Source organism: Salvelinus sp. IW2-2015, linkage group LG18 (genome assembly GCF_002910315.2).
Source record: "Salvelinus sp. IW2-2015 linkage group LG18, ASM291031v2, whole genome shotgun sequence".
NCBI lineage: Eukaryota > Metazoa > Chordata > Actinopteri > Salmoniformes > Salmonidae > Salvelinus > Salvelinus sp. IW2-2015.
Genome location: NC_036858.1, coordinates 65,991,159 through 66,013,595, shown reverse-complemented (window position 1 = coordinate 66,013,595; position 22,437 = coordinate 65,991,159). Strand labels below are relative to the sequence as shown.

At 44.7% G+C, this 22,437-nt stretch overlaps 1 pseudogene; it reads left to right on the top strand.

Annotated features, from left to right (window-relative positions):
* Positions 1–22,437, top strand: part of LOC111977997 (protein tweety homolog 2-like) — a 115,901-nt pseudogene that overhangs the window by 21,671 nt on the left and 71,793 nt on the right.

Below are 22,437 nucleotides of genomic sequence, written 5' to 3'. Positions count from 1 at the left end.
GTCTGGGTACTTGTCCCTTCACCTCTATCTGAAGAAGGGATGGAATGAGGGAGTGAGTGAGTGAGTGAGTGAGTGAGTGAGTGAGTGAGTGAGTGAGTGAGTGAGTGACTAGTCCAATGCTCTAACCACCTGATTACATTGCACTCCACGAGGAGCCTGCCTGTTACGCGAATGCAGTAAGCCAAGGTAAGTTGCTAGCTAGCATTAAACTTATCTTATAAAAAACAATCAATCAATCATAATCACTAGTTAACTACACATGGTTGATGACATTACTAGTTTATCTAGCGTGTCCTGCGTTGCATGTAATCGATGCGGTGCGTATCGTTGCTCCAATGTGTACCTAACCATAAACATCAATGCCTTTCTTAAAATCAATACACAGAAGTATATATTTTTCAACCTGCATATTTAGCTAAAATAAATCCAGGTTAGCAGGCAATAAGTGTTCATTCAGTATTGTTGGAATTGTCATAAAAAATCGGCCGATTAATCGGTATCGGCTTTTTTGGTCCTCCAATAATCGGTATCGGCGTTGAAAAATCATAATCGGTTGACCTCTAATCAGTATGCAAACCGAAAAAATGCTAAAAGAGATTAAATATAAAATGTCTCTCTCCATCTCCCTCACTCCTTCTCTCATCTCCTTCGCTCCTCTCTCTCTATCTCCCTCGCTCCTCTCTCTCCATCTCCCTCGCTCCTCTCTCTCCATCTCCCTCGCTCCTCTCTCTCCATCTCCCTCGCTCCTCTCTCTCCATCTCCCTCGCTTCTCTCTCTCCATCTCCCTCTCCATCTCCCTCGCTCCTCTCTCTCCATCTCCCTCGCTCCCGCTCTCTCGATTCAATTTCATTGGGCTTTATTGGCGTGGGAAACGTGTTTACATTGTCAAAGCAGTGAAATAAACAAAATTGAGAAGACACAAATCATCAACAAAAACTATTTGAATTTAACTGTAAATATTGCACTTAAAATGTTGAAAAAATCTACATGCTTTAAGTGTTATTATCAGCTCTGGTTGTAATATGAATAGTAGAGGAAGATATATAAACAGAAAAATATAGGTTGTATTTACAATGCTGTTTGTGCTCCACTGGTTGACGTTTTCTCATGGCGGCGGGTCACAAAGCTTGATGCTGTGATTGCACCTTGTGGTATTTCGCAGATATGGGAGTTTATCAATGTTTGAGTTGTTTTCAAATTCTGTGTGAAATATGTGTCTCTATGGTCATACATTTGTCAGGTGGTTAAGAAGCCCAGTTTGGTTTCCACCTCATTATGTGGGCAGTGGACACTAACCTGTCTTCTCTTGAGAGCCAGGTCTGCCTATGGTAGCCTCGCTCAATAGTCTGTATATAGTCAAGGAGTTTCTTAATTTTGGGTAGTCACAGTGTTCAGGTATTCTGCCACTGTGTACTCTCTGTTTAGGGTCAGAGGTACATTCCAATATGCTATGTTTTTTTGGTTGATACTTTCCAGTGTGTCAAATAGTTATCTGTTTTCTCATAATTTGGTTGGGTCTAATTGTGTTGCTGTCCTGGGGCTATGTGGGCTCTGTTTGTGTTTGTGAACAGAGCCCCAGAACCAGCTTGCTGAGGGGACTCTTTTTTTCGAGGTTCATTTCTCTGTAGGTGAGGGCTTTGTGGTGGAATGTGTGGGCATTGCTTCCTTTTAGGTGGTTGTAGAATTTAACAGCTCTTTTCTGGACTTTGATCACAAGTATAGTCTTAATTCCGCTCTGCATTCATTGTTTTTTTTTTTTTGTTATACACAGTGTAATTTTGCAGAATTCTGTATGCAGAAACCCTAACCCATTTTGTAAATTATTGGTTGGTGATTGGACCCCAGCACTCACAACCATAGAGGGCTATGTATGGGTTCTATAACTGATTGAAGCGTTTTTTTGCCAGATCCTAATTGGGATGTCGACTTTTATGTTCCTTTCAATAGCATAGAAGCCCCTTCTTGCCTTGCCTCTTGGATCGTTCACAGCCTTGTGGAAGTTACCTGTGGTGTTGATGTTTAGACCGAGGTAGGTATTATTATTTGTGTGCTCTAGGGCAACAGTGTCTAGATAACATTTGTATTTGTGGTCCTGGGAACTGGACCTTTTTTGGAACACCATTGTTTTTGTCTTACTGAGATTTAAAGTCAGGGCCCAGGTCTGACAGAATCTGTGCAGAAGATCTAGGTGCTGCTGTAGGTTGGGGACAGAAGCACCAGATCATCAGCAAAGAGTAGACATTTGATTTCCAAGTCCAGTAGGGTGAGGCCGGGTGTTGCAGACTTCTATTGCCCTCGCCAATTCATTCATATACATGTTGAAGCGGATGAGGCTCAAGCTGCATCCTTGTCTTACCCCACGGCCCTGAGGAAAGAAATCCGTGTTTATTGCAAATTTTTTAACTGCACACTTGTTGTTTGTAGACATTGATTTTATAATGTAATATGTGGTCTGTCATATGCTGTCTTGGTAGGAAGCCAATTAGACATTTGCTCAGGACATTGTTTTCACAATGTCTGCTGTTAATAATGGTACCGGAAGAGATGGCTGCCGTTTAACGGTCCCCTAACAGATTGTGCTATTGTGTATGTTTTTTCGCGTTATTTGGTACTTATTTTGTACATAATGTTTCTGCCACCGTCTCTTATGACCGAAAAGAGCTTCTAGAAATCAGGACAGCGATGACTCACCCCCTACTGGATTAAAAAAAAAAATTTAACGAGTTGGACGCAACAGATTTACTCCAGACACCAGTCAAAGCCCTCATCCCCATCATTCGCAGGAGAAAGAGACAGAGATATCGGTGACGTAAGGATCCGACAGCGAGTTGGTAATCTGCCTTTACTATCGGTCCTATTAGCCAATGTACAATCATTGGATAATGAAATAGACGAACTCTGAGCACGTATATCCTACCAACGAGACATTAAAAACTGTAATCTCTTAAGTTTCACCGAGTCGTGGCTGAACGACGACATGAATAACATACAGCTGGCGGGTTTTACGCTTTTTTTGGCAGGATAGATCTGCTGCCTCTGGTAAAACAAGGGGGTGTGGTCTGTGTATATTTGTAAACAGCAGCTGGTGCATGAAATCTAAGGAAGTCTTGAGGTTTTGCTCGCCTGAGGTAGAGTATCTCATGATAAGCCGATTTGAATGTCATTGAGAAAACAGAGTAGTGTCAAAGATGTATTTTCCGTAAACATCCTTTCTGAATTAAAAGTAATCCACGAAGTAATCATTATAGTTTTTCAAAAGTATCTGTAATCTGATTACAATATTTTTGCTGGTAACGTAACAGATTACAGTTACCGATTATTATTTTTTGTAATCCATTACATGTAATGCAATGTACAGACCCAGTGTGCGACAGAACTGCAGGAGCTGTTTGTTGTTTTGTCGGAGTTGTGTGTAGGGGGGCATATTTGGGAGGGAATGTTGTCACCTCCGGGTAGGCGTTTGTCCCCCTTTGTGCTGAGAATGTTGGGTTCCTGTCCAGTTCTGGCATTTAGGTCACCACAGGCTGGTATGTGTCCCTGGGTTTGGAAATGATTGAGCTCCCCCTCTAGGATGGATACAACTGATACTCTCTCTCCATCTCCCCCTCTCTCCATATCCCCCTATCTCCATCGCTCTCTCTCTCCATCTCTCCCTGTAGTCATTCATCTTCCTGGCCTGTATGGTGGCTGCAGGGCTGGGCCTGAACCTGCTCTGCCTGGCCATCTACCTGAGCTGCCTGTGCTGCTGTCGGAAAGATGAGGAGGAGAGCAAGAGCCCCAACTCCTGCTGTGTCACCTGGTCTGCCGTCACCGCCGGACTCCTCAGCTGGTGAGGAACAATTACTAACCTACTGTGTGTTTACAGTCTCCTCTCTCTGTTCTGGGACTAGGGCGCTGGCTCATAGTCCTCATGTCTGTTCTGGGACTAGGGTGCTGGCTCATAGTCCTCATGTCTCTTTCTGGGACTAGGACGCTGGCTCATAGTCCTCATGTCTCTTTCTGGGACTAGGGTGCTGGCTCATAGTCCTCATGTCTCTTTCTGGGACTAGGACGCTGGCTCATAGTCCTCATGTCTCTTTCTGGGACTAGGACGCTGGCATCATAGTCCTCATGTCTCTTTCTGGGACTAGGACGCTGGCTCATAGTCCTCATGTCTCTTTTCTGGGACTAGGACGCTGGCTCATAGTCCTCATGTCTCTTTCTGGGACTAGGACGCTGGCTCATAGTCCTCATGTCTCTTTCTGGACTAGGACGCTGGCTCATAGTCCTCATGTCTCTTTTCTGGGACTAGGACGCTGGCTCATAGTCCTCATGTCTCTTTCTGGGACTAGGACGCTGGCTCATAGTCCTCATGTCTCTTTCTGGGACTAGGACGCTGGCTCATAGTCCTCATGTCTCTTTCTGGGACTAGGACGCTGGCTCATAGTCCTGATCTCCACAGGCATAATTACAGTAGGCGGCCGCAGCACTCCAAATGTTTAGTAAAAGACAAGAAAGAAGTCACCTTAATTTTTGCCTTCTTGGTGTTTCTCGAGATAGCTCTTGAATGAAAGTAAACTTCACAACTGTGCTGTTTACCCCTTTTGTTTCCCCTCATCATTAATTGATGTTATTATATATCAAGAAAAGTTATTAAAATGACATTAGCTGAGTGAATACCCTTTGATCAAAGGAGCCAAACTCAAATTTACTTCAAAGGAAAGCTGTTTTTTTTGTGGTAAAACTTGACAGACATTAATCATCTAATAGAATTTGTCAGCCAATAGGGCCTGCGGGGAATCCCTTGGCATTGTGTGTTACATCATTTGATCTGTACTGGTAAGGTGTCCCAAATGGCACCCTATTCCCTATTTAGAACACTACTTTTGACTGGGATTTATAGGGCTCTGGTCAAAAGTAGTGCATTATGTAGGGAATAGGGTGTCATTTGGGATTCAGACGAGATGGTCGTCCACACAAAGTGCCCTAATTGAATCTATTTGGAGGAGTGGGAACTTGTGTCCTTCATCTTGTGACAGTCATCATCTCAACCCAGTGCTCTGCTCTTATTGAGTTATGCTGGCCACTGGCATTCCCTCTCGTCAGCCATCACACACACACGTCTGCCATCCTCCTCGTTGTAGGGTTAAGTGCAGTAGTGGGATCGCTGTTTACCAACAGAGACATTACTGTAGGTGTCGCCATGTGTTTTTTTTAAAAGATGGCCTTTTTAAAGGCCCTAGGATCCATGTGTACAGGGATGGTCGACCAGTCACTGGGACGACAACGCAACTTGGGATGAGGGTAGGTTTTAGCTGGTGGGATATTGGAGGATAATTGGAAGTTTACTTAGTTGCAGCTACAGAGGACCGAGCATGCCCCCATTCTCATCAATTGGGCTGTAGTGGAGCAGGTTGAGTGCTTCAAGTTCCTTGGTGTCCACATCACCAACAAACTAACATGGTCCAAGCACACCAAGACAGTCGTGAAGAGGGCATGACAAAATATATTCCCCCTCAGGAGACTGGAAAGATTTGGCATGGGTCCTCAGATCCTCAAAAGGTTCTACAGCTGCACCATCGAGAGCATCCTGACTGGTTGCTTCACTGCCTGGTATGGCGACTGCTCGMCCTCCGACCGCAAGGCACTACAGAGGGTAGTGCGTACGGCCCAGTACATCACTGGGGCCAAGCTTCCTGCCATCCAGGATCTCTATACCAGGCGGTGTCAGAGGAAGGCCCTAAAAGTTGTCATAGACTCCAGCCACTCTAGTCATAGACTGTTCTCTCTGCAACCGCACGGCAAGCGGTACCGGAGTGCCAAGTCTAGGTCCAAGAAGCTTCTAAACAGCTTCTACCCCCAAGCAATAAGACTCCTGAACGTCTAATCAAATGGCTACCCAGACTATGCATTGACCCCCCTCTTTTACACCACTGCTACTCTCTGTTGTTATCATCTATGCATAGTCACTTTAATAACTCTACCTACATGTACATATTACCTCAACTAACCGGTGCCCCCGCACATGGACTCTGTACCGGTACCCCCCTGTGTATAGTCTCGATATTGTTATTTTACTGCTGCTCTTTAATTACTTGTTACTTTTATTTCTTATTCTTACTCATATTTTTTTTAAACTGCAATGTTGGTTAGGGGCTCCTAAGTAAGCATTACTTAAGCCATTACTTAACCCTTTTAGTTCACTGCTGTAGGCGGTTGCATAGACACCGACACAATAATGAATCTCCTTGAGTCAAAGGGGTATATTGTTACACTATATTTGAACCACACTGACACCACCTAAGGCTGAACAGTTATACCCTAACAGTTAGTTATACCCTAATTGTACATGATTAAGTGTCTTGTCAGCCACATTTAGTCAGTGTTTTCTCTCTGCTCAGATATCCAGCTGTGTCTCAACTGTACTTTGGTCAGAAGACTGAGTTAAAACACACTTAAATGTTCATTAAGTTTGACTACATTATTTAAGCCTGTGGCTGAAATGGAGAGTGGGTCAACTGTACTACTGCCACTCGTTTTAACAATTTATGAAGTGGAATTATTTTGGGAGGTGCATGAAAGCCATCACCCCTGGCCTGCACAAGGTTGGATAAGTGCCTTTAAACTCTTGAGTCCCAACAGTGTTGTCCCAAGGGAATCATTTTTACCCAAAAGGCTGAATATTTTGGTTTTGTTCATAAGAAGACTGTTACGGATACAAGTATTCTGTGTGTATCCTGTGTGTTTCTTTTCTCTCCTTCTCCCCTACTCACAGGTGACCATCATCATTCCCCAATCAGTCATCAATCAGTCGCTAATCAGAAGACACCTGCTCCTTTTCTCCTACCCAATCACAGTCCCTTTCCCTTGGTTTAAAAACCCTGTCAGTTGTTTTCTCTAGAGCAATATCTCTGTAATGCCATATGTCTGTAGATCTCGTGTGTGGTTGAGGATACATGTCACTTTGTCCCCACCTGTGAGTATTGTTTTTGGTTATGGTGTTTGAGTGTTTGTTTGATGGTGGGAAAAGGGGGTAACCAGACAGGTTGCCCATGGGCATACACTACCCGTAGGTAAACTTTGTTAAATACACTAGTTAGAACTGGGCGGACCACCCACTGTATTTTTAGTTAGCTGTTGTTGAAATAGACTAGTCTAGCTTAGGGGTGTTTTTGGATTATTATTCTTTCTTTCCTTGGGTCCAGCTCAGCCCCTTTTCCTGCTCCCCTCCTTTACCGTGTGTTTAGAAATAAACCCTGAGTGTTTGATGGTAATTAAGTTGTCTGTGTTATTTCGTTCTCACCGTTACTTTGTCACTGTTACACTTTACATGAGTTGTTACGGGTCTCGTTACCATCCCCCCCCTAGACTGTCGGGCCAAAGGGATTTGTAACAGACTTATTATGTTCTCCTTTTCAACATCAAAGACTGTCACAACTGATATCAATGAAGACATGACAACCTTTTCTGACCTCCACGAAAGGAAATTTGACTTCAGTTAGTCTTTTTAATAATATCACCTGCTTAAATGTATTACACATGAGGGTGTTTTTTTCCTCTCAGATGAGGATGCTTTGAGACGTCATCCTCCTCTCTGATTCGCTGAGCATTTCTTCCCAAATGAGACAGAAAAGTGTGCGTCCAAAACAGCAACTGAGCCATCTGTTGTACTAATTCATTCTCCTAGCAGCTAGTACAATGTGATATTTATTGTGGAATTTCCGGGTTGTGGATCGCCTCCGTTCAGCCTGGCTATGCTGTCGATGGATGGAGTCTTTAATGTTATTACAGTGGCCAGATCCTGGGTTGTGGAGATGTGCTACACAGCTGTCTCCTTCAATGTGTGAAATTAGATGTATGTCTTTAGATGTATCTGTCTTTAGAGAGACTCATTGGTGCTCCTTTTGTTTTGAAACTGTAGTGGTGGCAGATACAGTTGAAGTTTACATACACCTTAGCCAAATACATTTAAACTCAGTTTTTCACAATTCCAGACATCAGGGCTTTGTGATGGCCACACCAATACCTTGACTTTGTTGTCCTTAAGCCATTTTGCCACAATTTTGGAAGTATGCTTTGGGTCATTGTCCATTTGGAAGATGCATTTGCGACCAAGCTTTAACTTCCTGACTGATGTCTTGAGATGTTGCTTCAATATATGTGCCATCTATTTTGTGAAGTGCACCAGTCCCTCCTGGAGCAAAGCACTCCCACAACATGATGCTGCCACCCCCGTGCTTCACGGTTGGGATGGTGTTCTTCGGCTTGCAAGCCTCCCCCTTTTTCCTTCAAACATAACAATGGCCAAACAGTTCTATTTTTGTTTCATCAGACCAGGGTACATTTCTCCAAAAAGTATGATCTTTGTCCCCATGTGCAGTTGCAAACCGTAGTCTGGCTTTTTTATGGTGATTTTGGAGCAGTGGCCTCTTCCTTGCTGAGCGACCTTTCAAGTTATGTCGATATAGGACTCGTTTTGCTGTGGATATAGATACTTTTGTGCCTGTTTCCTCCAGCATCTTCACAAGATCCTTTGCTGTTGTTCTGGGATTGATTTGCACCTTTCGCACCAAAGTACGTTAATCTCTAGGAGACAGAACGCGTCTCCTTCTTGAGCGGTATGATGGCTGCGTGGTCCCATGGTGTTTATACTTGCGTACTATTGTTTGTACAGATTAACGTGGTACATTCAGGCGTTTGGAAATTGCTCAAGGATTAACCAGACTTGTGGAGGTCTACAATTTTTATTTCTGAGGTCTTGGCTGATTTATTTTGATTTTCCCATGATGTCAAGCAAAGAGGCACTGGGTTTGAAGGTAGGCCTTGAAATACATCCACAGGTACACCTCCAATAGGCTAATTGACATAATTTGAGTCAATCAGAAGCTTCTAAAGCCATGAAGTCTTCTGGAATTTTCCAAGCTGCTTAAAGGCACAGTCAACTTAGCGTATGTAAACTTCTGACCCACTGGAGTTGTGATACAGTGAAATAATCTGTCTGTTAAACAATTGTTTACAGATTACTTGTGTCATGCACAAAGTAGATGTCCTAACAGACTCCAATTTAAGTGTATGTAAACTTCCGACTTCAACTGTAGATACTAATCCCATTACTTTGACATATTGTGTCAGACTAGCTTTACATTTTCACATTCATTTTGTGACTGGAAGTGGTATTTATCTTATTCAGCTTTTATTGTGATGGTAGCATACAGTTGATGTTAATGACATAACTGCTAACTAGACCTCGGAGATAGGCTATTAGAGCATTACTCTCTCTCCCCCTATTTTTCATCTCCTTGTGATGCTGTTGCATGCTAGCTTCTGATCTGTTGTGGTGTACTGTTATTGGCGTCCGTGACGTCGCATGTAGAAGCTGGCTGTGTAGTCCTGGGTTCTGCCTCCCATTAGCACACAGACGCTGACCAATTAACCCCATGTAACCTGCATGAAGGCTGTGTGAGGAGCGAGAGGGAGACAAATGATAGTGTCCTACTCATGTCACTTTTATGAGCTCTTCCAGACGGTTCTATTACAGTTCCGCTTTGCCAACATGGAAGGATGCTGATTCAACTGGACAATTGTTTTCCTATTCATGTCCATCTGTCAGAGATAAAAGATTAAAAGCCTTTTTATGTGGTTTTCACTCTATTTCAGGGGATATATTTTCAGCCTACAGCTTTTTATAATAGTTTGTTTTGTTAATTCCCTGAACATAAATAATTATTTTTGGAACAGCTTTTATGGGCAAATATTATTTATTTTTGGATAAGACTTTTATGGGTGTATTTTGGCTACATCAACTGAGTTTTGTGGTATGGTAGCCATCATTGAGGATAGTACGCCTCAATGGTCAAGTTGTTGCCCGACTCGATGTGCAGGCTTCGCATCAACCAATGGTTGCATGCCACATCATTGACTGTCCAGTCAGGCATTCGATGGCTGTATCATATGTGGTTAGCTGATATGTTAAATACATTTTCAGGCGTTGTAAGATCTGGTATGCATTTGCTGTGTAGTCAGATATGAACTCAAAATTTACTTTATTGCATTGTGTTGGAGTTGTCTGTCTTAGGACCCCAGGGGAAGTGATCGGACCCCCAGGGGAAGTGATCGGACCCCCAGGGGAAGTGAATCGGACCCCCAGGGGAAGTGAATCGGACCCCCAGGGGAAGTGAATCGGACCCCCAGGGGAAGCGAATCGACCCAGGACCCCCAGGGGGAAGTGTGTGCATACATAATACCAATGAGTTATTGTCTGGCTATCTGGCTGGCATATCATGTGTGCTACAATGGTAAATGTTAAATCTCTATCCCTCTAGACCCTGCCATAGAGAACATGCGTCACTGTGATCTAATCAAAGTTAAAGAGTACTTGTATACACCCGTGCAAGCACGGAAGCACACACACAAAGAGAAATGCATGTGTTGGAGATGGAATTCTGATTCTCTCTCTGAATGTCCTCTCTATCATCCTCTTTTCCAGTTTGCGTCATTGACAGGACCACAGACGTTTTCTATGCACACTCAGTCAAATTAGGCCAGGGGCCGTATGTGTCAAGAGTCTCGGAGTAGGAGTGCGGATTTAGAATCAGTTTGCCCTTTAGATCACAATGAATATGATTTGACGGACGGAAGGGACCTGGTCCTAGATCAGTTTGTATGGCGCATGAGACAATCTAGTCTGTCTGATGGCCACCAGATATTTATCTGAGTTAAGAGGAGTTCTAAACTCAGCAAAAAAGGAAACGTCCTCTCACTGTCAACTGCGTTTATTTTCAGCAAACTTAACATGTGTAAATATTTGTATGAACAACTGACACAAATTGAACAAGTTCCACAGACATGTGACTAACAGAATTTGATTAATGTGTCCCTGAACAAAGGGGGGTCAAAATCAAAAGTAACGTCAGTGTCTGGTGTGGCCACCAGTTGCATTAAGTACTGCAGTGCATCTCCTCCTCATGGACTGCACCAGATTTGCCAGGTCTTGCTGTGAGATGTTACCCCACTCTTCCACCAAGGCTCCTGCAAGTTCCTGGACAGTTCTGGGGGGAATGGCCCTAGCCCTCACCCTCCAATTCAACAGGTCCCAGACGTTCTCAATGGGATTGAGATCTGGGCTCTTCGCTGGCGATGGCAGAACATTGACATTCCTCACTTGCAGGAAATCAGGCACAGAACGAGCAGTATGGCTGGTGGCATTGTCATGCTGGAGGGTCATGTCAGGATGAGCCTGCAGGAAGGGTACCACATGGGGTAGGAGGATGTCTTCCCTGTAACGCACAGCATTGAGATTGCCTGCAATGACGACAAGCTCAGTCCGATGATGCTGTGACACACCACCCCAGACCATGACGGACCCTCCACCTCCAAATCGGTCCCGCTCCAGAGCACAGGCCTCGGTGTAACGCTCATTCCTTAGATGATAAACGCAAATCCGACCATCACCCCTGGTGAGACAAAACCGCGACTCGTCAGAAAAGAGCACTTTTGCCAGTCCTGTCTGGTCCAGTGACGGTGGGTTTGTGCCCATAGGCGACGTTGTTGCCGGTAATGTCTGGTGAGGACCTGCCTTACAACAGGCCTACAAGCCCTCAGTCCAGCCTCTGTCCACAATAGGTTGAGAGTCTGAGCACTGATGGAGGGATTGTGTGTTCCTGGTGTAACTCAGGCAGTTGTTGTTGCCATCCTGTACCTGTCCCGCAGGTGTGATTTTCAGATGTACCGATCCTGTGCAGGTGTTACACGTGGTCTACCACTGCGAGGACGATCAGCTGTCTGTCCTGTCTCCCTGTAGCTCTGTCTTAGGCGTCTCACAGTACGGACATTGCAATTTATTGCCCTGGCCACATCTGCAGTCCTCATGCCTCCTTGCAGCATGCCTAAGGCACATACAAGCAGATGAGCAGGGTCCCTGCGCGTCTTTCTTTTGGTGTATTTCAGAGTCAGTAGAAAGGCCTCTAAGGCCCTAAGTTTTCATAACTGTGACCTTAATTGCCTACCGCCTGTAAGCTGTTTGTGTCTTAACGACCGTTCCACAGGTGCATGTTCATTAATTGTTTATGGTTCATTGGTTCATTGAAGCATGGGAAACAGTGTTTAAACCCTTTACAATGAAGATCTATGAAGTTATTTGGATTTTTATGAATTATCTTTGAAAGACAGGGTCCTGAAAAAGGCCCATTTCTCTTTTTGCTGAGTTTACTAACTCTCTCTCCCTCCATCCCTCTTCTCTCCAGGCCCCTACCATCCTCCTGTTAATGACAATGATTCAGAGATATTTCAGATACAGCGCTTCAAAAGATAGACCTATTTCCTCTAGCTGCTTTAATCTGCTAGACTGTACTTATTTCTTTCCTGGATGTTTTGAGGTTTCTCTCCGTGCGTCCTAAATGGCACTCTTTACAGTAAACAAAGTAGTGCACTAAATCCAATAAGGTGCCATTTGGGATGCATCCCTCTGTTTCTAACTTCATAGAACTTGTTTAAATACAGGAACATGAAAGGAGGCAGATTCCCGACGGTGTGTTCTTGATACCGGGCTAATGTTTTGGTGTGTAAAGACGCCCCACAGACATGATGTAATGCATCATCAATACTTGATTCATGGTGAGATGCATATTCTGTCTCCTCTCTCCATCCCCCCTCTCTCTCTCTCCACACACCCTCCCTCTCTCCACCCCACGCTCTCTCGCTCTCCATCCCCTTCTCGCTTTCTCTCATTCCCTTTCTCTCCATTCCCTTTCTCTCCGTCCTCTCTCATCCCCACTTTCTTTCTCAACCCCTTTCTTCCTCGCTCTTCATCCCCTCTCTCTCATCCCCCCTGTCTCTCTATCCCCTTTCTCTCTCCATACCCCTCTCGCTCTCTTTCTCCATACCCCTCTCGCTCTCACTCCATCCCCTCTCTCTCCCCCTTTCTCATCCCCTTTCTCTCTCAACCCCTTTTCTCCCTCTCTACCCCCCTGTCTCTAAATACATTTCAAATGTCAAATTATGTGCAAATAGTTAAAGTACAAAAGGGAAAATAAATAAACATAAAATATAAAAAAAATAAACAATTCTGCAGTCTCAATTTGGTGTTTTTCCCATTTTGTGAGGTATTGGTTGGTGAGTGGACCCCAGACCTCACAAACATAAAGGGCAATGGGTTCTCTAACTGATTCAAGTATTTTTTGCCAGATCCTAACTGGTATGTCGAATGTTATGTTATTTTGATGGCATTGAAGGCCCTTCTTGCGTTGTCTCTCAGATCGTTCACAGCTTTGTGGAAGTTACCTGTGGTGCTGATGTTTAGGCCAAGCTACAGAATGTATAGTTTTGTGTGCTATAGAGCAAGGGTGTCTAGATGGAGTTTGTATTTGTGGTCCTTTCAAGTGGACCTTATTTGGAACACCATTATTTTTGTTACTGTCAGGGCCCAGGTCTGACAGAATCTGTGCAGAAGATGTAGGTGCTGCTGTCGGCCCTCCTTGGTTGGGGACAGATGCACCAGGTCATCAGTAGACATTTTATTCAGATTCTAGTAGGGTGAGGCTGGGTGCTGCAGACTGTTCTAGTGCCCTCGCCAATTCGTTGATATACATGTCTCTCACTCAATAATGTTGCTCTTGCTGCTGGTGAGTCTCTGATCCACCTCTACGCAGATGACACCATTCTGTATACTTCTGGCCCTTTGGACACTGTGTTAACAACCCTCCAGATGAGCAAAAACTCTCCTTCCGTGGCCTCCAACTGCTCTTAAATACAAGTAAAACTAAATGTATGCTCTTCAACCGCTCGCTGCCTGCACCTGCCCGCCCGTCCAGCATCACTACTCTGGACGATTCTGACTTAGAATATGTGGACAACTACAAAATCCTAGGTGTCTGGTTAGACTGTAAACTCTCCTTCCAGACTTACATAAAACATATCCAATCCAAAGTTAAATCTAGAATTGGCTTCCTATTTCGCAACACCGCATCCTTCACTCATGCTGCCAAACATACCCTCGTAAAACTGAAGAGGGGGATGACCGCAGCTGCTTTCCAATCTTTGGAAATCTCAGACGACATGAAAGAGAGGTTGAACAGGCTAGTAATAAGGGTGGCAACAATTTCCGCAGATAATTTTAGAAAGAAAGGGTCCAGATTGTCTAGCCCGGCTGATTTGTGGGGGTCCAGATTTTGCAGCTCTTTCAGAACATCAGCTGACTGGATTTGGGAGAAGGAGAAATGGGGAAGGCTTGGGTGAGTTGCTGTGGGGGGTGCAGGGCTGTTGACCGGGGTAGGGGTGGCCAGGGGGAAAGCATGGCCACCCGTAGAACAATGCTTATTAAAATTCTCAATTATAGTGGATTTATCGGTGGTGACAGAGTTTCCTATCCTCAGTTCAGTGGGCGGAGGTGCTCTTATTCTCCATGGACTTTACAATGTCCCAGAACTCTTGAGTTTGTGTTGCAGGAAGCAAATTTCTGCTTGAAAAAGCTAGCCTTGGTTTCTCTAACTGCCTGTGTATATTGGTTTCTAACTTCCCTAAAAAGTTGCATTCCACGGGGGCTGTTCGATGCTGAACGCCACAGGATGTTTTTGTGTTGGTTAAGGGCAGTCAGGTCWGGAGAGAACCAAGGGCTATATCTGTTCCTGGTTCTACATTTCTTGAATGGGGCATGCTTATTTAAGATGGTGAGGAAGGTATTTAAAAAAATAACCAGGCATCCTCTACTGACGGGATGAGGTCGATATCCTTCCAGGATACCCGGGCCAGGTCAATTAGAAAGGCCTGCTCGCTGAAGTGTTTCAGGGAGCGTTTGATAGTGATGAGTGGAGGTCGTTTGACTGCTGACCCATTACGGATTCAGGCAGTGATCGCTGAGATCTTGGTTGAAAACAGCAGAGGTGTATTTAGAGGGCAAGTTGGTTAGGATGATATCTATAAGGGTGCCCGTGTTTACGGCTTTGGGGTTGTACCCGGTAGGTTCCTTGATCATTTGTGTGAGATTGAGGGCATCAAGCTTAGATTGTAGGATGGCCGGGGTGTTAAGCATGTCACAGTTTAGGTCACCTAGCAGCACGAGCTCTGAAGATGGATGGGGGCAATCAGTTCACATATGGTATCCAGAGCACAGCTGGGGGCAGATGGTGGTCTATAGCAGGCGGCAACAGTGAGACTTGTTTTTAGAGGTGGAMTTTTCAAAGTAGAAGTTCAAATTGTTTGGGTACAGATCTGGATAGTAGGACAGACTATCTCTGCAGTAGATTGCAACACTGCCCCCTTTGGCCGTTCTATCTTGTCTGAAACTGTTGTAGTTAGGGATGGAGGTTTCAGAATTATTGGTGTCTTCCTAAGCCAGGATTCAGACACGGCTAAGACATCCGGGTTGGCAGAGTGTGCTAAAGCAGTGAATAAAACAAACTTAGGGAGGAGGCTTCTAATGTTAACATGCATGAAACCAAGGCTTTTACGGTTATAGAAGTAATCAGAAGAGCGCACCTGGGGAATAGGATTGGAGCTAGGCACTGCAGGGCCTGGATTCACCTCTAAATTGCCAGAGGAACAGAAGAGGAGTAGGATAAGGGTACGGCTAAAAGCCATGAGAATTGGACGTCTAGGACGTCCGGAACAAAGAGTAAAAGGAGCAGGTTTCTGGGGGCGATAAAATAGATTCAAGGTATAGTGTACAGACAAAGGTATGGGTAGGATGTGAATACAGTGGAGGTAAACCTAGGCATTGAGTGATGATGAAAGAGATATTGTCTCTAGAAACATCATTGAAACCAGGTGATGTCATCGCATGTGTGGGTGGTGGAACTGAAGGGTTGGATAAGGTATAATGAGCAGCGCTAGAGGCTCTAAAGTGAAATAAGCTAATAAACACTAACCAGAACAGCAATGGACAAGGCATATTGACATTAAGGAGAGGCATGCTTAGCCAAGTGATCATAAGGGTCCAGTGAGTAGTGAGGTTGGTTGGGGTCACGGCGATTCAGACAGATAGCCGAGCCATGGGTAGCAAGCTAGCAGAAGATGGAGGTCTGTTTTTAGCCACCCCGTGCGTTTCCGTCGGTAGATTAGTGGTGTTCCGTGTGGTAGAGGGAACCAATCCAATTGTCAATATAGTTATAGTGGCCCAAGAAGATTGTTCGATAGACCTGTTCAGATAGCAGCCGATATGCTCAAGACAGCTAACGATTAGCGGGCCGCAGTTAGCAGATGGGCGCTCAGGTTACGTCGCGATGGAGGGGCCAGTTGAATAACTCCCTCGGGTAGGTAACGTCGGTATTCCAGTCGTGAAGGCCCGGTGGGGCTCCGCATTGGCAGTAAAACGGGTCCGGATAGGTGATTGTAGCCCAGGAGTGGCTYATGGAACTCTTCAGCTGGCTAGCTCCAGGATAATTGGTGTTTGCTCCGGGACCGACGTTAGCCAATAGTCACTCGGATAGCAGCTAGCTAGCTGCGAGATCCAGGTGTAAATGTCCAGAGCTTGCGGTAGAAATCCGGGGATATGGAGAGAAAATAGGTCCGGTATGCTCTGGTCTGAGTCGCGTTGTACTAAACTGGCGATAGCTTTCCGAGCTAAAGGATAGCTGATGACCGCTAGCCGTGGTTAGCTGAATACTAACGTGAGCTGGCTAACTTCTGGCAAGATTTTGTTGTCGAATACGAGGTGAATAATACTTTTGGGAAAAAAACAGATCCGCACCACATTTGGTGAGGCGGGTTGCAGGAGAGTGTTTTGAAGTTGAGTTTTTAGAAAAAATATATAAAAAGATATGCGAAGAAAAAGACAAAACTATACAAAACATATATACTCAGGACAAGACGAGGACAAAGGACGTCTGACTGCTACGCCATCTTGGAAACCTTGAAGAAGCTATAGAAATAGAATATAAATGCAATAGAAGCGTTTCTTGTACTATTGTCTCTTGTGTCTTTAGAGGACTGTTTCACTTTGATGTCCTTTTTCTTCTGTCCTTAATGTGTCTTTCTTTTCTTCTTGTAACTAGATATTCTTTGTTTGCTAGCTAGCTTCTTCCAGGAGAGTCCATAGCAACTAGTAAACAATTCAGCTAGCTAAGATAACTGTACAATTTTATGAAAAGTAGGCTTTGGAAAAAGTAACTATCTTCTTTGTTTGTTGCTTGTTTTGTCTCCAGTTCAGTCTTGCAGTTTTCGTTTGCTTTTTTCCAATGTATTTCACTCTAAAAACCATGTAAATTTCAATATTTGTAGGAGCTCATTTTTTCAGCAGCTGCTGCTCAATTTGGGATCCGGAATAACAATAAGTATTACGTGTATAATAAGTAACAGACACATCTCAACATCAACTGTTCAGAGGAGACTGTGAATCAAGCCTTCATGGTCAAATTGCTACAAAGAAACCACTACTAAAGGACACCAATAATAAAAAGAGACTTGTTTGGGCCAAGAAACACAAGCAATGGACATTAGACCAGTGGACATCTGTCCTTTGGTCTGATGAGTCCTAATTTTTGGTTTCAACCGCTATGTCTTTGTGAGACACAGAGTAGGTGAATGCATGATCTCCAGTTGTGTGGTTCCCACCATGAAGCCTAGAGTAGGAGGTGTGGTGGTGCTTTGCTGGTAACACTGTCAGTGATTTATTTACAATTCAAGGCACACTAAACCAGCATGGCTACCACAGCATTCTGCAGCGATACGCCATCCTATCTGGTTCTGGGCATAGTGGGACTATCATTTGTTTTTCAACAGGCTGTGCAAGGGCTATTTGACCAAGAAGGAGAGTGATGGAGTGCTGCATCAGATGACCTGGCCTCCAACATCACCCAACCTCAACCCAATTGAGATGATTTGGGATGAGTTGGAATGCAGAGTGAAGGAAAAGCAGCCAACAAGTCCTCAGCATTTGTGGGAACTCCTTCAAGATTGTTGAAAAATAATTCCAGTTGAATCTGGTTGAGAGAATGCTAAGTGTGCAAAGCTGTCATCAAGGAAAAGGGTGGCTACTTTGAAGAATATAAAATATATTTCGATTTATTTAAGACTTTTTTTGGTTAGTGCATGATTCCTTATGTGTTATTTCATACCTTGATGTCTTCAATATTATTCTACAATGTAGAAAATAGTAAAAAAATAAAGAAAAACCCTTGAATGAATAGGTGTCAACTTTTGACTGGTACTGTATCTAGAGAATCAAAAATTCCTAGAATGTCATGTTATGGACCTCCATTGATTTTGTTATAATATTTGAGCCATTGAGATAGCATAAGAGCACAGCATAAGCCTTGGCAAAATGTGTAGAATTACAGGAAATTTGCTTTAAAACATACGATTTTTGTCACTGCGGCCAAGAAGACAGCCTCTAAAACGGCGGTCTACTTGTTCAAGTTTTTATACTGAATAAACAGAAGAATGGCGGTTCCCACAGATTTTCACAATCATCAACCAACCTAACATATTCTTCCAGCCTGCACGATGCCCTCAAGGTGGGGATGTGCAACGATGCTCAAGCTTTCATGCTGCCATTTCAGAGATTGCAGTCAACTCTCACCCTGGGAGTGACAAAAGGTCAGGGGTTGTAATTCAACTCTCACCTTGCGATCGACCGAAGGTCATGAGAGGGTAGTAGATAACAGTTTATTATTGTGGATAAATACCTTTTTTTAAAGTAAGTCAGTAATTCAACCCCCCTCCTTTAAAGGACGATCAGTAATTCAACCACCCTCCTTTAAAGGAAGATCAGTAATTCAACCACCCTCCTTTTAAAGGAAGATCAGTAATTCATTGGATCAGTCGTCGGTACTGTGTTTTATACTTTGTACTATACTCATTTATCAAACAAAAGCTAACCTGCGCCTTCCTGTCTCTCGCTCTGTGCAGCGCTGCGGTGGGAGTGGGTTTCTATGGCAACAGCGAGACCAACGATGGGGTGTACCAGCTGACATACTCCCTGTACAACACCAATCATACCCTGGGAGGGGTCGACAGCCTGGTGGGTAGCACTGCAGACTCAATACTATATTACCTCTACGTTTCCCATTACCACTACATTACCATTCAATTTTTTACATTTAAGTCATTTAGCAGATGCTCTTATCCAGAGCGACTTACAAATTGGTGCATTCACCTTATGATATCCAGTGGAACAACCACTGTTACAATAGTGCATCTAACTCTTTTAAGGGGGGGGGGTTAGAAGGATTACTTTATCCTATCCTAGGTATTCCTTAAAGAGGTGGTGTTTCAGGTGTCTCCGGAAGGTGGTGATTGACTCCGCTGACCTGGCTCGTGAGGGAGTTTGTTCCACCATTGGGGTGCCAGAGCAGCGAACAGTTTTGACTGGGCTGAGCGGGAACTGTACTTCCTCAGAGGTAGGGAGGCGAGCAGGCCAGAGGTGGATGAACGCAGTCCCTTGTTTGGGTGTAGGGCCTGATCAGAGCCTGAAGGTACGGAGGTGCCGTTCCCCTCACAGCTCCGTAGGCAAGCACCATGTCTTGTAGCGGATGCGAGCTTCAACTGGAAGCCAGTGGAGAGAGCGGAGAAGGGGGGTGACGTGTGAGAACTTGGGAAGTTGAACACCAGACGGGCTGCGGCGTTCAGACGGCTGCGCGTTACCATACACTACATGACCATACAGCTGATGACTCCCTGTACAAACACTCACAGCCTGGTGGGTCCAGTAGACCCACTACTTTGTCTTTCTCATCCCCCCCACTGTCTGTCTACAGTCACAGCCAGCCCCCTCCAACCCCACTGTGTGATGGTCATAATGTCTACAGTCACAGCAGCCCCCTCCAACCCCACTGTGTGATGGTCATAATGTCTGCAGTCACAGCCAGCCCCCTCCAACCCCACTGTGTGATGGTCATAATGTCTACAGTCACAGCCAGCCCCCTCCAACCCCACTGTGTGATGGTCATAATGTCTGCAGTCACAGCCAGGTCATGATCCAAGAAAATGTCTGTGTGTGCTGCTTCCAATGTACACTCTGGGAGGCTGGTCCAACCAGACATTTTTCTCGTGGTTTGTACCCACATGAGTCCCAATGTGTTCGTTTTAGCTGCTAGGCATGGAGACCAAGTCCATCAGACACAATGACTGTTGATTGGTGACTGTTGACTGGTGACTTTATCCCTACCTATATATAAACATATCTACTCTACCCCAATTGCCTCATACCCCTGCACATTGACTCAGTACTGGTACCCTGTGTATATAGCCATGTTATCGTTGCACATTGTGTATTTATTCCTTGTGTTTTTCTTTCTCTCTGCATTGTTGGGAAGGGCCCGTAAGTAAGCATTTCACTGTTAGTCTACACCTGTTGTTTACAAAGCATCTGACAAATACAATTAGATTTGATTTGAAAATGCCTCAAATGCTTTTTTATAGCTTTAGATTCTACAATTATACTGCTGAAAATTGCCCTCTCCTCACCCCCACCCCAATCCTACTCCCCATCCCCCGGGTGACTGTCTAACTCCCCATGAACAAAGAACCATCCTCCTTCTGTCTCCCTTCATGTGCCCACTACCTTACACTGTGAGGCCTTTCCTGACTATTTCTATCTCGGTTTCCTCTTAAGTGCTAAGAAGCACTGATGACGACACAGAGAGAATGCAGATTTATTTCCCATTCTCTCACATTCTCTCCGGGGCGTTTTAGTCACTCAGATAATAAGGCTCAGGACTCTACAGGAAGTTTCGGCAGTGGGATTTCCGTTCTATTTTCTCTCAGTGCTAAGAAGGATCTGGCCTTGTTTTAACCCAGCCATTTTATAGGCAGTGAATGTTAAATTCATAAATGTTGGGATGTACTGTATGTCCCTTGTGATGTGCAGACCTTAATGGTTGAACATATAGCCAGATTTCCTTAATCCTGTATTAGATTAAATATTCTGTTTGAGCCGATGCTTTGTCTCCCCAATTTCATGATATCCAATTGGCGAAGGTGGAGAGCCATGCTCCCCCCGAAACACGACCCTGCAAAGCTTCTTGACACACTGCTCGCTTAACCCGGAAGCTATCCACACCACTGTGTCCACACCGTCCAACTGGTGACCGAAGTCAGCTTGCAGGCGCCTGGCCTGCTACGAGTGCCTTAGACCGCTGCGCCACTCTGGAGGCCTGAGCAGATGCTTTTATCCATTAAGAACACCTGCTCTGGGCCTCCCTAGTGGCACAGCGGTTTAAGGCACTGCATCACAGTGCTTGAGGCATCACTACAGACCCAGGTTCTATCCCAGGCTGTGTCACAACCGGCCGTGACCGGGAATCCCATAGGGCGGCGCACAATTGTCCCAGCGTCGTCCAGGTTAGGGGAGGGTCTGGCCGGGGGGGACTTTACTTAACTCATTGCGCTCTAGCGACTCCTTGTGCTGGACCGGACACCTGCAGGCTGATTTTGGTTGAACGGTGTTTCCTCCGACACTTCCGGGTTAAGCAGGTAGGTGTTAAGAAGCGTGATTTTGGATGGTTGTGTTTCGGAGGACGCATGACTCGACCTTCGCTTCTCCCGAGCCCATTGGAGATTTCAGCGATGAGACAAGATCGCAATTGTGTATCATGAAATTGGAGAGAAAACGGTAAAATCCCGCAAAAAAAGACTGACCAGGTAAAAGCTATGGTCCCTTATTGATGTAACTTGTTAAATCCACTTCAATCAGCGTAGATTAAGGGGAGGAGTCTGGTTAATTAAGGATTTTTAAGCCTTGAGACAATTGAGACATGGATTGTGTATGTGTGCCATTCAGAGGGTGAATGTGCAAGACAAAATATTTATGTGCCTTTGAACGGGGTATGGTAGTGTCATGACATGGGCCTTTCTGGGTATAGATCATGGCTTCCCACTCTCTCCTACACTCAGGTTCTGTTATCTCAGGTTGTAAATTCCTGGCGGAGACTCTCTCCCCCTGGCCATGCAGAAAGAGAGACACAGAGAGAACAAAGGATTTCACATGGCAAACTCCTAAATCCCCAAAATGAGAATATGAAACAATGTCCGCTTGTGAGAAGGTGGGAATGGTCCGTGGACACTTTCATTTGGTGACCTCAGAAAGGACAGGAAACACACAACTATATCGCTGAATGTGTACAATTCTCAATTTTGAAGTTTGCATCTAATTGTATTATTGTATAAAATGAATGAGTAAGGATGAAACTATTTGTGAAATGATGTAATATGATAAACCTTTAATGTGAGAATTGTATTCCCTTTAAAGTTTAACTAAGTCATTGGCCCACCCCCATGAGCACAGACATGATCAGACTTCATAGAACCGCCTTATCTATTGTTACGAATAAAAACCCCTCCTGAGGAAATCCTCTTCAGACCACACATACCTCGGTGTCAGCTGAGGTGGCACAGGTTTGAGTACCAAGACTGAGCAAACTCAGCGTGAGCTGTGATTGCGAATAGTTATTGAATTCCTAACCATACCACGTGGAGCATTGGCTACACGGTTGGAAATGGTTAAACTCTGAGACTATCGATCCCGAC